This window comes from Cervus elaphus, chromosome 25 (assembly GCF_910594005.1).
Source record: "Cervus elaphus chromosome 25, mCerEla1.1, whole genome shotgun sequence".
Taxonomy (NCBI): domain Eukaryota; kingdom Metazoa; phylum Chordata; class Mammalia; order Artiodactyla; family Cervidae; genus Cervus; species Cervus elaphus.
The window spans coordinates 18,217,093-18,234,001 of NC_057839.1; positions in this window are offsets into that span (position 1 = coordinate 18,217,093).

Below are 16,909 nucleotides of genomic sequence, written 5' to 3' on the forward strand. Positions count from 1 at the left end.
AATATGACTTTAACTGTGGGTTTGTCATATATGGCCTTTATTATGTTGAAGTAGGTTCCCTCTATGACCAGTTTCTGGGCCATTTTTTAAAATCATAAATTGGTGTTGAAATTTGTCAAAAACTCTTTCTATATCTACTGAGATAATCATAGTTTTTATTCTTAAATTTGTTAATGTAGTGTATCATATTGATTTGCAGATTTGAAAAATTCTTATATCCCTGGGATAAATCCCACTTGATCATTTGTATGATTCTTTTAGTGTATTGTTAGATTCAGTTTGCTAATATTCTGTTAAAGATTTTTGCACCTATGTTCATTGGTGATATTGGCCTATAATTTTTTTGTGTTTGTATTATCTTTCGTTTTGTTATTGGAGTGATGCTGGCCTCATAGAATGAGTTTGGATGCAGGTCAGAGGTGAGCTTAGGAGTTCGTAAGTGACTTTATGGGTTTCATTTCCTGAGCTTTCACAGCCCCAAATCATCCTCAAACTTTCCAGTGTCTTTGTGTTCCTCTTTTAGAAACTGTCTACCCAGAAAACTAGGACTTTAGTGCCATACACTGCTGTGTACGTCTGTAAGTACCTTTGCATCTAGGGCCGAGAGGCAGTTGGTAGGGGGGCTGAGGGAGGAAAAAAACAGTGGCTGTTTGCCTCAGACTATTTTAACCACAGGTCCTCTTAACAGAGAAACCTCTGCTCTCTAGTCTGGTTTCCGCGCGCTCCCATCGCCTCTGCCTGTTGCCACAACCACAGGATTGATTGGGGGCCAGGTGTGAGGGAACAGCGCACTCTTTCGGAGCATTAGTACCTTTCTGTTCTTCAAGAAAGACTTAGGAGTGCTTCTCTGGAGCTCTCTCTGTCTGCATCCCAATGTCTGCTTTAACCATATTGAGTTTAGGTGACAGTTAGGTGAAGAAAAAGATTGGAAACCAGTGTGTCAGTATTTTAAATCCTGTTCTTTTCCCAGAATCTATCTGGAGCAATTAACTTTTCAGAATTTTCCAATATATATTCTATCTAATCTGTCTGGATTTTATTGCTTTTTCATTGCATTTAGTGGGATAAACTGAAGTGTAGCGTGAGTGCTCAGTCTCTCTGTTGTGTCCAACTCTTTAGGACCCTATGGACTATAGCCCTCAAGGCTCCTCTGTCCGGGGAATTATTCCAGCAAGAATACTAGAATGGACTGTCATTCCCTTCTCTGGGAGATCTTCCCGACCCAGGGATTGAACCCAGGTCTCTTGCATTGCAAGTGGATTCTTTATTGTCTGAGCCACCAGGGAAGCCAGGAAAATTGAAGTGCACTTTTATTTAATAGAGTGTTCTTTCATTTAATCTTCTTCCTTAGATTGCAAAAAAGTACTAGTTTGTGTGCCACTGGTACTTTGAGGATAATGATTGTGTGACCATCCTTGATCAATCTAAATTATTTTATGCAATTATGGTCTGTTTTTCCTTTTCTTGATTCCTTTCTTTCCCTTATTTCTTCTTCTTTCACTTCCTCCCTTTCTTTCTTGAGTTACTGGTTGCTTTTGGTGTCTCATGACATGAACTGGTGGAGGGAAAATAGAAAAGTTTGCATGGCTTTGTTTCTTTCTTCTGCCCTATTGCAGAACTCTGGTTTTCTTTTTATTGCTGGCATCTCCCCATTGGCTGAGCCTGCTCCTTGCCACCTCTGTCACCGTTGCTGATGGCTGTGTTCTTGCTGCCAGTAGATTTGCTCATGGTCAATCCTATTTCTTCTCATTTAATTTTCCCTCTTCTTTGTATATTCTACAACTATTTTTCTAATACTTATCTGCTTTTGTGTAAATTATTACATGCATGCCAGTTTTTGCTTCCTATTAATATACTAATTACAGAGAATATCAAGTGAAATATTTTTCTCATTGTCTGTATTGATTCGTTTCTCTTTGATCAGACCCGTTTGTGTTTGTGTATGTGTGTGTGTGGTGTGGCAGGAAGTGAGTCCTATATTAGTGATCTGGATATAGATAAGAAGCCTGATCTATCTATTTGTATAAATATCTGTTTGTATAAATATGCAAATATCTATTTGTATAAATTTATTTTTGTTGTTTTTAAGATTAAAATAATCAGTGCTATTTTATCTCCCTTATATTAGCTAACAGCTTAATCTTGATGCTGGATTTAGCGCTTTTCATTGCATCAAAATTTACAAGGAGAATTTTATTAATTAGAAGGCCTGGATCTCATCATGGATCTAGTTCTTGTTGTTCAGTTGCTAAACTGTGTCCGACTCTTTGTGACCCCATGGCCTGCAGCACGCCAGGCTCCCCTGTCCTTCACTCTCTCCTGGAGTTTGCTCAGATTCATGTCTGTTGAGTTGGTGATGCTATCTAACCATCTTATCCTCTGCCACCTCTTTCTCCTTTTACCTTCAGTCTTTCCCCACATAAGGGTCTTTTCCAGTGAGTCAGCCTTTCTCATCAGGTGGCTAAAGTATTGGAGCTTCAGGACTCTCAAGAGTCTTCTCTAGCACCACAATTTGAAAGCATCAGTTCTTCGGTGCTCAGCCTTTATAGTCCAGCTCTCACATCCATACAAGACTACTGGAAAAACCATAGCTTTGACTATATGGACCTTTGTCAGCAAAGTGATGTTTTGCTTTTTATTATACTGTCTAGGCTTGTCATAGCTTTCCTTCCAAGGAGTAAGCATCTTTTAATTTCATGGCTGTAGTCATTGTCCACCTTGATTTTGGAGCCCAGATAATACTGGGCTCTGTCACTGTTTCCACTTTTCCCCTTTCTATTTGCTCTAAAGTGATGGGGCTCATGCCTTGATCTTAGTTTTTTAAATGTTGATATTCAAGCCAGGTTTTTCACTCTCCTCTTTCACCTTCTAGCAAGATAAAATTGAGTATTATGTTTACTCTTTATTCTTTATATTACATTTATGAATGAATGAATTATGATTGACTAGTACCAGCTGAAAATCTGGGTACAAAATAGGCTGGTTCCTTTTACTCTGAAAATACAATGGGAAGGGAAGGTGAAATAGGTGAGGAAATTAGAGAGCAAGCAGTGGAACCAAATTTAGAATCCACCAAGAAGGTTGTGTAAGACTGAGGTTAGGAATTCAGAGGGTGGACTCTGCAAGAGAAGAAATCTCTTTTTCTTTCTTTCCCCATCTTCAGTTTTACCTTAAAATTACAAAAGGTTTAAGGCAATACAGGAAATACCTATAATCAGAAGTGATTATTGGAGAAAAATGAAGATTGGGTTTAACTTTGTTTCCTCCAGGCCTGGATTTGGTACTGCTCTTCTGTGGTCTTGTGACTCCGTGGGCTCACAGTTGTCATAATTTTGATTACTTTGTGTGATTGCTTCTTCCTTACTTAATGTGCCCCATCCACATCCCATGGATGTGTCCCATCCCACTAGATGATAATATTTTTGATGGCAGTTTTTTAATTTTTTTCACTAGATATTTGTAGAATCAACAGAGTTCCTGACATGGAAGGTACTCAGTGATTGCCTTATTAATCATGCATGTGTTAGAGGGCTATTGAAAAAACAGTAACCAATAATAATAAATTCATTGTAAGCAAAGAAAAACTCATGAGAGAAGGTTTATATATTCAAATTGTGAGATATTGAATAAGACAGAAAATGCATGCTAAAAATAAAGTTGAAAGTTCCATCTTGCCTATATTTAATACACTTTGAAATTTAGTTTTGCTTGACATTCAGTTTAGTAGTCTTGCATGCAACCAGTTCTTTCTCTGCCCAAGTGTCTTCATATGTATGACATATCTTACAATTTGAGTTTCTTAAACCTTGGTTTCAGTAGAATTTCTGTCTGTCTCTTTTACAGTTCTCCCCTGGAAACTGCCCAAGTGAAATTTGCACTTGCTATAATAACATTATTTTAAGTCAGATCATCCCAACCAGCAGTCCGTGTATTTGGGAAAAATATTTCTAGTCATTTGTTCATGTTGATATAATAACTAACCAGAAGCTACATATTATTTGCTTTTCGTAGGGATTACATAGATAACCTGGTGGCTCAGACGGTAAAGAATCTGCCTGCTATGCAGAAGACCCAGATTTGATCCCTGGGTTGGGAAGATCCCCTGGAAAAGGGAATGGCTACTCACTCTGGTATTCTTGCCTGGAGAATTCCATGGACAGAGGAGCCTGGTGGGCTACAGTCCATGGGGTCGCAGAGTTGGACACAATTGAGTAACTAACACTTTCACTACATAGTTAAAATTTTTAACTGAAAAAATTTAAACTATACACACACACACACACACACACATACACATACTTCCCTAAACACACATGTATAAGTAGTACTACCACTGTATTCTTTTAGAAACTGAAAATGGAAACTGAAATAATAGAAGTTTCAGCAGTAGGAGAAACAGAAGTTCTTAAAATTCTCTTTGGGTAGAGGAAAATAAGGATAATTTTTAAAAAAATTTCTTGACAACAAAGGTCATTTGGCAAGTTCTCACCTGTGGAAAGCCCTCAATGTCTATACAAAACTGGCTTGGAAAAAGTCATGACTAAGTTTTGCTGCATTTTAAATTCCCTTGAGCATCAATAGTTTCAGAAGTTTTAAAATGAACTAAACACCAAGTGATCGTTGTCTAATTATTGGGGAATGAGTGGCAGCTAAGGCAGTCAGAACAGTCACCTAAGAGATAGTGAAAAGATTTTTGATAGAGTGGCTCATTTTTTAAAAGATACTACAGTTATTATATTTTAATGTGATGCAAGAAGATAGAAACAACACATCAAGAAAGTAGAGAGTGATTTATGTATTCCTTACATTGTTTTCACCACAAAGAGCTTTGTCTTGTCTTCTGAAAAAAGGAAGCCAGAATAATTTACCTAATTGTCTGTCTATGTGATCTATCTGGTCTGTTTCTGTAGTCTATCTACAAAGGCAGGGTCTAGATGGGAAAGAAACAAGATAAGGAATGAAATCTCTTTAAGTAGATGTGCAAAAATATATGGAATGTTTAATGGTGAGTTGAACATTAGGGACATTATTTCAGACAGTAACCAAGAAAAATTTAGATTTTTGAAAGTAGATATAATAAAGTGAAAATAAAAACAAGGAGGTCAGAAAAGTGAAGAGGAAAAGGGTGGGATTTATTTTTCCTTTTGTTCTCCTCCCCCACGCCAGTGTTTGTACCAGAGATACTGTATCTGGTGACAACAGAGAATGAGAGCACATTTGCTGTTTATATGACTAAATATAATTGGGTTCAGTATAAATCACCTATTCAAAATTCAGCTTGGGAGAACAAAAACCTGAAATGTTCTTTGAAACAGGTAGGTATGAACAGAGGACTTTGGGAACTTTGGGTTCCTGTTGAAAATACAAGAGAATCCAGTATTGCTTATGTAAAGCAGGTGCCATTCTAGCACTGGAGTTATAATGCTGCTGGAGATAGATCAGAAAGGGAAAGATGAGAATCTGAAGCAGACTTTAATGTCAGGCATTGCCCGAGTTGGGGAAGAGAATGGAATATGCTCACTGTCTCCTCTTCATCACCTGTTTTCCTTATTCTTCCTAATTCCTTTTAGAAATGGGGACCTAGACGTAGTGAGTTTTCCAGCTGGCCTAAGCGGGACTTTTTTGTATCTTTGCTCACGGTGGGGTAACCAGATAGCTGTTTTGTGGCTCTCAGTTGAGTGAGAGGGGAAGCTGATATTCTCTGGGTTTGGGATCTTTACTGATATTGACCAAACTGCTCAATCTCTCATTGTACAAATCTGCTTTTTAAAAATACTAGTAACTAATAATAATAGGCACAGTTCATTGAGTTTTATACCAAGATTGTACAAAGTGTTTTTGCATAATTACATTCATTCTTTCAGTTTTTCCTTCTAATCATCATGTAAGGTAGGTGACATTATCTTTGACAGATGAGAAAACTGAAAGTTGGGAAACTTGTCTAAGACCACACTGTTAGTAAGTAGCAGTGGGGATTTCTACTCAAGCCTGTCTTCAAAACTAGTGTACTTAATCATTGTTCTACAATGCTCAACAGGAAAAAGCAGGAACCTGTGCAAACATTTTCATATTTATTAATTTAGGTGTTCATAAGAATTCAGGATCTGCCTTTCAATGTTAAAGACTTGTTGCAATAAGAATTGTTGATCTCTGAATTATTTCCAACCCCAAATGTTCATTTCCTTAAACATTGTGATCTATACTCTCATTTTCAGCATCTTTTTTCACATACTCTTGTCATTCCTACCTTTCTTATGATATTTTCCACGCCTACAACCCTTTTATGGTGAAGTCTTTGCTTTCTCAAAGAATTTGAAAAATCCAGTTTCCTACTTAAAAATTTACTTTTCTGGAAAAAAGAAGCAATGTCCCTGTCTCAACATATTCAAAATATACAGTTTGCATCTGTTTTTGTAATGATATTTTGCTAACAGTTTTGTGAAGATACAAATGATTTAATTTTTGTAATTTTTCAATGTTTATACGTTTCCCCATCTTTCATCATTTGTAAAGGAGAGAAAGCAGAATTTCAGGGCTCTTACAATATTCTTACTGCTTTTCATAATGCCACTTGTGGGTTTTCCTGGTAGCTCAGTTGGTAAAGAATCCACCTGCAATGCAGGAGAGCCCGGTTCAACTATTGAATTGGGAAGAACTGTGGGAGAAGGGATGGGATGCCCACTCCAGTATTCTTGGGCTTCCCTTGTGACAAAATTGGTAAAGAATCCACCTGCAACGTGGGAGACCAGGGTTTGGTCCCTGGGTTGGGAAGATCCCCTGGAGAAGGGGAAAGGCTACTCACTCCAGTATTTTGGCCTGGAGAATTCCATGGACTGTATAGTCCACGGGGTTGCAAAGAATCAGATATGACTGAGTGACTTTCACTTTCAGTGCCATTTGTAAATGTATAGTTGGTAAATACTTTTGAGGACCTTAGTGATGTCAATCACAAAGAGCTAGATTAATATACTCAATATTTTGGACTAAATGTATTATTCAGGAATTTAAACTGAATTATAAATTCCTAATAAAAAATGCATATGTATGTTTATATGGCATGGATTTTATCCTCATGTGTGATAAATTGCTTGTATGCTTTTTGAAGAAATCTGTGAGCCTCACATGTACAGTCCAAAGGCAAGAACACTGAATCAGGGACAAGATTGGAGGGGAGAGGATATGAGGAACACCCTTGGCTCCCAGCACCCTCCAGCCCTCTCTTAGACCCTGCTTTCCTTGTATTGCAGGTGAATTCTTTACCATCTGAGCTTGTTTCAGTTCAGTTCAGTTGCTCAGTCATGTCCGACTCTTTGCGACTCCATGGACTGCAGCACACCAAGCTTGCCTGTCCATCACCAACTCCTAGAGCTTGCTCAAACTCATGTCCATCAAGTCATGATAGACATCATGTGCAGTGATGCCATCCAACCATCTCATCCTCTGTTTCCCCCTTTGCCTCTTGCCCTCAATCTTTCCCAGCATCAGGGTCTTTTCCAGTGAGTCAGATCTTTGCATCAGGTGGCCAAAGTATTGGAGTTTCAGTTTCAGTATCAGGCCTTCCAATGAATATTCAGGATTGATTTCCTTTAGGATTGACTTGTTTGATCTCCTTCCTGTCTGAGGGACTCTCAAGAGTCTTCTCCAACACCACACAGTTCAAAAGCATTAATTCTTTGGAGCTCAGCCTTCTTTATGGTCCAACACTTTTACATCCATACATAACTACCGGACAAAACATAGCTTTCACTAGATGGACCTTTGTTGGCAAAGTAATGTCTCTGCTATTTTAATATGCTATCCAGGTTTGTCATAGCTTTTCTTCCAAGAAGCAAGCATCTTTTAATTTCATGGCTTCAGACACTATTTGCAGTGATTTTGGAGCCCAAGAAAATAAACTCAGTCACTCTTTCCATTGTTTCCCCATCTATTTGCCATGAAGTGATGGGACCAGATGCCATGATCTTAGTTTTTTAAATGTTGAGTTTTAAGCCAGCCTTTTCACTCATCTGCATATCTCCCTGTAATCTTGATTCCAGTCTGCCCTTCATCCAGACCGGCATTTCACATGATGTACTCTGCATATAAGATAAATAAGCAGCCTTGACACACTTCTCTCCCAATTTGGAACCAGTCCATTGTTCCATGTCTGGTCCTAACAGTTGCTTCTTGACCTGCATACAGATTTCTCAGGAGGCAGGTAAGGTAGTCTGGTATTCCATCTCTTTAAGAATTTTCCACAGTTCGTTGTGATCCACACAGTCAAAGGCTCTAATGTAGTTAATGAAGCAGAAGGAGATGTTTTTCTGGAATTCTCTTGCTTTCTCTGGTATCGGCAATTTGAGCTCTGGTCCCTTTGCCTTTTTGAAATACAGCTTGAACATCTGCAAATTCTTGGTTCACATACTGTTGAAGCCTAACTTGGAGAATTTTGAGCATTACTCTGCTAGCGTGTGAGATGAGTGCAATTGTGCAGTAATTTGAACATTCTTTTGCACTGCCTTTTTTGGGATTGAAATGAAAACTGACCTTTTCTAGTCCTGTGGCCACTGCTGAGTTTTCCAAATTTTCTGGCATATTGAGTGCCTCACTTTCACAGCATCATCTTTTGGGGTTTTAAATAGCTCAGCTAGAATTCCATCACCTCCACTAGCTTTGTTCGTAGTGATGCTCCCTAAGGTCCATTTGACCGCACTCCAGGATGTCTGGATGTCTGGATCACTCTAGGTGAGTGATCACACCATCGTGGTTATCTGGGTCATGAAGATCTTTTTTGTATAGTTCTGTGAATTCTTGCCCCCTCTTCTTAATATCTTCTGCTTCTTTTAGGTGCATACTGTTTCTGTCCTTTATTGTGTCTATCTTTGCATGAAATGTTCCCTTGGTATCTCTAATTTTCTTGATGGGATCTCCAGTCTTTCTCATTCATTGTTTTCCTCTATTTCTTTGCACTGATCACTGAGGAAAGCTTTCTTATCTTTGCTTGCTATTCTTTGAAACTCTGCATTCAAATGGGAATATCTTTCCTTTTCTCCTTTGCCTTTTGTGTCTCTTCTTTTCACAGCTATTTGTAAGTCCTCCTCAGACAACCATTTTGCCTTTTTGCATTTCTTTTTCTTGGGGATGGTTTTAATCACTGCCTCCTGTACAATGTTATGGACCTCTGTCCATAGTTCTTCAGGCACTCTATCAGATCTAATCCCTTGTGAGAGAGTGAATTCTTCAAGGGACTTCAGTGTCCTTGAGGAGGAGAAAGGGGTTCAGGGCCCTCGAGGAAGAGAAAGGGGTTCGGGGCTTTTGAGGAGGAGAAATGGACAAACCTTTGTTACTACACTGCTTTGTCTTAGTCACATAAGACATTTGTTTCTTAAACTCTTGAGTTGTTATGATAAGAGTAACCTTCTTTAACTAGCTTTCTTTAATGATTATATAACAAAACACCTGTCTTGCTCAAGGGTATGTTTTTCCTTAAATCCTATAAATTATACATTATATAATAATGTATCTTGCTCCAAGACATGCTTCTCCTTCTTAACAAGAACCTCTGACTAATCTTGTTATCTTAAGACTTTGCTGTGGAAGTAGATCTGATAAGAACTTTGTATTGTTGGTTCTAATTTTGTTAATTTAAGACGTATGTTGTGGAGTGGGTCTGGTGAAAGTATGTACGGCCTTGATGAGACTAGCGAGTGAGGCACTCTGTCTCCCTTCTGGGGTCTGTGTCAAAGGCTTTGTCCTCTTTTCACTGTAAAAAAACTGCCGCACAAAAGCCTCACAGTGATCAAGCCTGGCCCCTAATCCTGAAGCTAAATCCTCTTCTTCAGAGATCACAAATCTGGCATCATTCACCTAAGCTATCACTTGAATCTGTTTGTCACTTCCACTGTATAATCATCAGGGATTTGATCTAGGTCATACCTGAATGGTCTAGTGGTTTTCCCTACTTTCTTCAATTTCAGTCTGAATTTGGCAATAAGGACTTCATGACCTGAGATGTAGTCAGCTGCCAGTTTTTGCTGACTAAATAATGTTCTATTTAGTATGTACAGTAAAATTTGGATCACTATCAACAAGGACTATTCAGTTCAATGGCTTCTTGAATATGTAAATTTAGAGTAGTGTCAGAGTGGTGGCAGGAAGCTTATTAAAAGTAGATTCCAGCATTCCAATGTTGGCAGTTGCTTAGTGGTCTGACCTGACATGCAGTAGTGTCCTTTCTCAACAGTGCCTCTACTGCACAGCCACAGTGAAAGATTGCTGGTAGCTCCTTCCTAAAGCTAACAGGCAGCAGAATCAAGAACAACAGGGTCAAGGACAGATCCAAGGAGTAGGACAGGAATTTAAAGCCCATTAGCTTACACATATGTAATTATTTGTCTTTTTGCATGAAATTGAATTTCAGTGCCTCAAAAATTATTTATTTTTTCATCTTTATGGAATAGAATATTGACATGTCTTGATATTTCAGGGGAAGGGTGGTTTTGTTAATTTTCAAAAATTGTCCTCAAATGTTTGACACAGAAAATGTACAAGTATATTTTACAGTAGTTTGTGAATCACTTTGATTAAAATTATGCGGAGAAGGAAACAGTGCCTTTCAGGTCATCAGATGAGTTTAATTACTACTATAACCAAATCAGCACCACTAACAGGTGGCAGTAATTTTATTAGAAGTTGTGTTTTTACATATTTTTTTGATAAATTCTGACACCAGGTAAATTTCTTATTGTTCAGTCACTAAGTCACATCTGACTCTGACCCCACGGACTGCAGCACGCCAGTCGTCCCTGTCTCTCACTATCTCCCGGAGTTTGCTCAAACTCATATCCATTGTGTCAGTGATGCCAGCCAACCATTTCATCCTCTGTTGCCCACTTCTGCACTCAATCTTTCCCAGAATTGGCTACCCACTCCAGTATTCTTGGCTGGAGAATCCCATGGACAGAGGAGCCTGGCAGGCTATAGTCCACAGGGTTGCAAAGAGTTGGACACACACAAACACAATTCTTATTCTTGGGGAAATATAATAAAAGATGAGTAGAATAATAAAGACTGAGCTCCTGTTTGCCAAGGCATAAGGTTAGGCCGGAGGAAAATACAAATAATTATAAGAAAGGCATAAGCAAAAATTCAAAGATGGAAGGCACCAAGAAAATTCTAAGGAAGTGTATATTGTTCAAATTCTTCTATCTCATAGTCTGGCCTCAACTACCTTTTTTTTTTTTGTGAACCACTCTAATTAGTCAAATGGGCTTAATAAGTGTACTATAAAACATCTTATCTTCTCCTGGTTAATAATCATTGTACCTTGACATATTGAGCTCATTTTATTTTGGTTTAGCAGTTTTACCAGTTTAAAAAGTCACTTAATAATTCAAACAAAGATTGGGCAAAATTTGGGGCCATCATATAGTGTTTTAACCAGACTTTCTGTTCTTATAGTCTTTGAAGAAGAATCAGATAAAGCATCAGCAGTAACTGCAGTTCCTGGCCTAGAAGTACAAATTTGCCATATTTTTCAAGACATGAAAGAACCTTTGCCCCAACTTAGAACTGCAAGAAAACAAAACTTTTCGCACCGTTAGTGGTAATGCATGTGAAAATATTGATTCTGATGGAAACACTGTACAGGTAACATATTTTATTCAGAGTCAAAGAGAATCTGACAAATTAACATACAATTGTAGCATTATTAAGCATAGTGATATAATTTTGGTTGTTTTGTGTTGTCCTAGAACTTGCTCTAAGTTCTCTTCATTTGACTCTTATGAAGCATGTGCCCTTTTGACTCTTCAGGGTGTTATGCAGAGAACAAGGTAAATATGTTTGTGAATGTGTGATTTAAGTGTATATATTACCTAGAGTTTCCCTTTCCTTTAATTGTTGTTTTAAAACCATTGTTGCTTTATTTTCACTGCTATGACTCTCTGATTTGATTCAGAATAAAAAAGTAAATATATACAACATTAATCATTCCTGCTTACTGTTCCAGCAGATTTGATGATGAAGTTGTAAGGAATAGCAATGGAATATTAAATATTATTTTTAGAAATCCTGAATTTTTAATGTTAATGAAATAGGCCATGTAGATTTTGTGTATGGCTTGCTTAACTGTTACAATTTTAATTAAGTCTTTTCCTTTCCAGAAATAAATGAGATGGAATATTGCAGAATTTATCAGTAAACTGTGATAAAAATTTATTCTGAAATATTTAAAACCAGATTGGGTCAAATTTATAGTGGGTTTATAACTGATTAGCTGATAAAACAATCATCTCCCTAAACATACCTCCACCTTTGATAGTTTTAAGTTTATAACTTTTGCAAATAAAATGCACCTCCTGCCTTTTCTCAGCCACAAGATTACAAATCATAACTAGGGCAAGAGACATTTTTTCCAAGGGAGGTCATGCATGCCTTTCCCTAAGCTGTAGAAGGAAAAACACACTCAATTAATATCTAGGTTAGAAGCAGTGACTAGCAGTAACCGTAAACTATGTACAATAACATAGTTAATATAACTGGAAGTCTATCTGGTAGAAAGAAGAACTGAGGTGGTGTAATTTTCATTTCCCTCTACTTTTAGCTGTTAGTCATAAGGAGAAGTGGACGTACTTATATACATGTATATTGATTATCTCTGAGTCCATAATACAAAGCAGACAGGAATAGAAAATTTTTCTTGCAACAGATGTAACTTTCATTTGAATAGTGAGATACCATGTAGATTTCTGAACTCTTTTTAAATTAAAAGGAGGTGGCTCAGAGGTAAAGAATCCACCTGCCAATGTAGGAGATGGGGGTTCAATCCCTGGGTCAGGAAGATCACCTGGAGAAGGAAATGGCAACCCACTCCAGTATTCTTGCCTGGAAAATTCTATGGACAGAGGAGCCTGCTGGGCTATAGTCCATGGGGTCACAAGGAGTCACACATGACTGAGTGACTAAACAGCAAATATAGATCTCTAGGTAACAAGAAATTTATTCTGAAATCCTTAGAATATGTGATCAGTATTTAAGTGAAGTTCAGATCATGGTCAGAACTTGAATTGAGCATCATTAGTAGAGTATTTGAATATTTATTGAGCATGTACTATTTTTGTTTGTTGAATGCATGAGTGAATAAGGAGATCTTATTAAATATGTCTTACAGTTGCATTTTACTGTATGAAGATGTACTGTTTTATATGGCAGATTTAGAGGTAGAGAGAAATGTAGTCCAGGAGGTTAAAACTAAGGGAGCTAATTCACAGGGAAGAGCTGAAACAAAAACTTCAGAAAAGATAGAGAGAAAAGATAGTATGTAATGAAAAGTGGAATATTACTTGGGTACAGAATAACTTACTATTTTCTTTAATAATTTATTGACAGTAACTATGAACTAATACATTATAGTGTTATAGACAAAATTTTACTTAGGAAAGATGGCAAATGTAAAGTGATTTTCCAAGTTGCATTACTAAAATAGGAATTTCACACTTAAAGATATTTGCTTAGAAAGGTAGCAGGTATAATGCTTTAAAAAGTAACTGTCATTTTAAAAAGCATATTAATTCAGACAGAACTGAGCAAGAATTCATAGCTTTCTTTGGAAACCCTGTATAATGCAGAGATACATAGTATAAAAGTATGAGAGTTAAAAATATTTAAGAGAACATTTTAAGTAAACTTCTCATGCCACTTGTAGATTAACATGTTCATAACTGTTTAGTTTTTAAGCAAAATGTTAGTCTAGGTGAAGCCTCTTCTAGTTTTTTCTTGATTATACTGATGAGGTTTATGATAATTTCTACTTTTTATAGCCTTGCAATTTACCACTCTACTAACTTGAAGTTTTCTGTGTTTCACTTTTTTTTGCCCCAGCAACCTACTTATTCATCACTTTCTATCATTTCTAAATTCGGCACCCAAATTCATTTTATTTTACTATTAATAACATGAAGTCCATCGGGGATAGGCTTCCTAGTGGGAGCAGGGGTGTGCTGATGACAGCATCTATTTTGGGTTGTTATTTTTTAATTAGATTGTCAGTTTCCTGTTCAAGTGAAGAGAGATCTGTATTAATTCACTCATTCAGGTGTACTGAAAAAGATTTAATGACTCAAAAGATACAAGTAGGTAGAAATAGGAAGTGATACAGATCATTAGTTTTCAAACTTTACCACACAGTAGATTTAACCTGTTGTTGTTTAGTCGCTAAGCTGTGTCTGACTCTTTTGCTACCCCGTGAATAGTAATTCACCAGGCTTCTCTGACCATGGGATTACCCAGGCAAGAATACTGGAGTGGGTTGTCATTTTCTTCTCCAGGGCATCTTCTCAAGGATTGAACCATGTCTCCTGAGTTGGTAGGTGGATTCTTTACCACTGAGCCACCAGGGAAGCCCTAGTTTTAACCTAGAGAAATTTTAAGGATCCCTATTCCTATACCAATTAAATCAGAGTATTTGGGATAGGACCTAGGCATCAGTACTTTTAAGAATTGCCCAAATGATTCTATTTTGCAGCCAAATTTGAATACCAGTGACATGTATCTGTGGTCAGATTTTTAAAAATATGTGACAAATACTCTTTGAGGGCCACAAAATATTTACTATATAGCCCTTTGCAGAAAGTCTCTTGACCTATGAAATCCATTACTTTGTTCATCTGACTCACATGAGGACTGGTTAGAAATGCAGAATTCCAGGTCCTATCCTAGATCTGCATTTTAACAAGATCTCTAGGAAGATCCCCTGGAAAAGGGAAAGGCTACCCACTCCAGTATTCTGGCCTAGAGAATTCCATGGTCTGTATAATCCATGGGGTTGCAAAGAGTTGGACACAAATGAACAACTTTCACTTTCACTAGGTAATTAACGTGGATACTAAAGCCTGAGAAGCACTGATACACGTCATATATGTTGATATATATATAGCATGTTGAGGATAATATTATTTATTTATTATTAAGCTCTTTGATACTTTCCTGGTTGAGGTAATCAAGATTGGCTACACAGTTGACACATTTTTCAGCTTTTAATTCTTTTCAGTTCAGTTCAGTCGCTCAGTCGTGTCCAACTCTTTGCTACCCCATGGACTGCAGCACGCCAGGCCTCCCTGTCCATCACAAACTCCCGGAGTTTACTCAAATTCATGCCCATTGAGTCGGTGATGCCATCCAGCCATCTCATCCACTGTCGTCCCCTTCTCCTCCTGCCCCCAATCCTTCCCAGTATCAGGGTCTTTTCCAATGAGTCAACTCTTCGCATGAGGTGGCCAAAGTACTGGAGTTTCAGTTTCAGCATCAGTCCTTCCAATGAACACCCAGCACTGATCTCCTTCAGGATGGACTGGTTGGATCTCCTTGCAGTGCAAGGGACTCTCAAGAGTTTTCTTCAACACCACAGTTCAAAAGCATCAATTTTTCGGCGCTCAGCTTTCTTCACAGTCCAGCTCTCACATCCATACATGACCACTGGAAAAACCATAGCCTTGACCAGACAGACCTTTGTTGGCAAAGTAATGTGTCTGCTTTTTAATATGCTATTTAGGTTGGTCATAACTTTCCTTCCAGGAGTAAGTGTCTTTTAATTTCATGGCTGCAGTCACCATCTGCAGTGATTTTGGAGCCCAGAAAAATAAAGTCTGACACTGTTTCCACTGTCTCCCCATCTATTTCCCATGAGGTGATGGGACCAGATGCCATGATCTTAGTTTTCTGAATGTTGAGATTTAAGCCAACTTTTTCACTCTCCTCTTTCACTTTCATCAAGAGGCTTTTCAGTTCCTCTTCCTTTCTGCCATAAGGGTGGTGCGATCTGCATATCTGAGGTTATTGATATTTCTCCCAGCAATCTTGATTCCAGCTTGTGCTTCTTCCAGCCCAGCATTTCTCATGATGTACTCTGCATACAAGTTAAATAAGCAGGGTGACAGTGTACAGCCTTGACATACTCCTTTTCCTATTTGGAACCAGTCTGTTGTTCCATGTCCAGTTCTAACTGTTGCTTCCTGACCTGCATACAGGTTTCTCAAGAGGCAGGTCAGGTGGTCTGGTATTCCCATCTCCTTCAGAATTTTCCACAGTTTATTGTGATCCACACATTCGAAGGCTTTGGTGTAGTCAATAAAGCAGAAATAGAGGTTAATCCTTTTGCCAAGGGTTAAATTTTTAGATTTCCTAAACCCTACAAAGATTTCCTGGTGGCTCAGACAGTAAAAGCATCTGCCTACAATGCAGGAGACCTGGGTTCGATCCCTGGGTTGGGAAGATCACCTGGAGAAGGAAATGGCAACCCACTCCAGTACTCTTGCCTGGAAAATCCCATGGACGGAGGAGCCTGGTAGGCTACAGCCCATGGGGTCTCAAAGAGTCGGACACGACTGAGTGGCTTCACTACTGCACTACAAAGATTTTCCTAGGCTCCCTCGTAGCTCAGTCAGTAAAGAATCCGCCTGCAATGCAGGAGACCTGGGTTTTATTCCTGGGTCAGGAAGATCCCCTGGAGAAGGAAATGCCAACCCACTCCAGTATTCTTGCCTGGAGAACCCCACGGACAGAGGAGCCTGGTGGGCTACAGTCCAGGGGGTTGCCAGAGGCAGACATGACTTAGGAACTAAACCACCACCACAAAGATCTCCTAGAGTGATAGATTATTACTTGGTCTCTTAGAATCATTGCCCTTTCCTTGAAATCTGAACTGGTCTTGGCCACATTCTTGATCAATAGGAAGCAGCTGGACTGCTGCGCTCTGCCGCTCTGCAACTCTGCTTTTTCTGCCTGGGTTTCATGAACATTCCCTCTGGGAGTCCTGAGCTACCATGCAAGAGGCCTGATCACTGTGAGACTGCCTTGTCAGACCACATGGAGGAGCTCCATTTCATCATTTCTGCTGAGCCTAAATTTTAAGCCACCTCTCCCAGGAAACCAG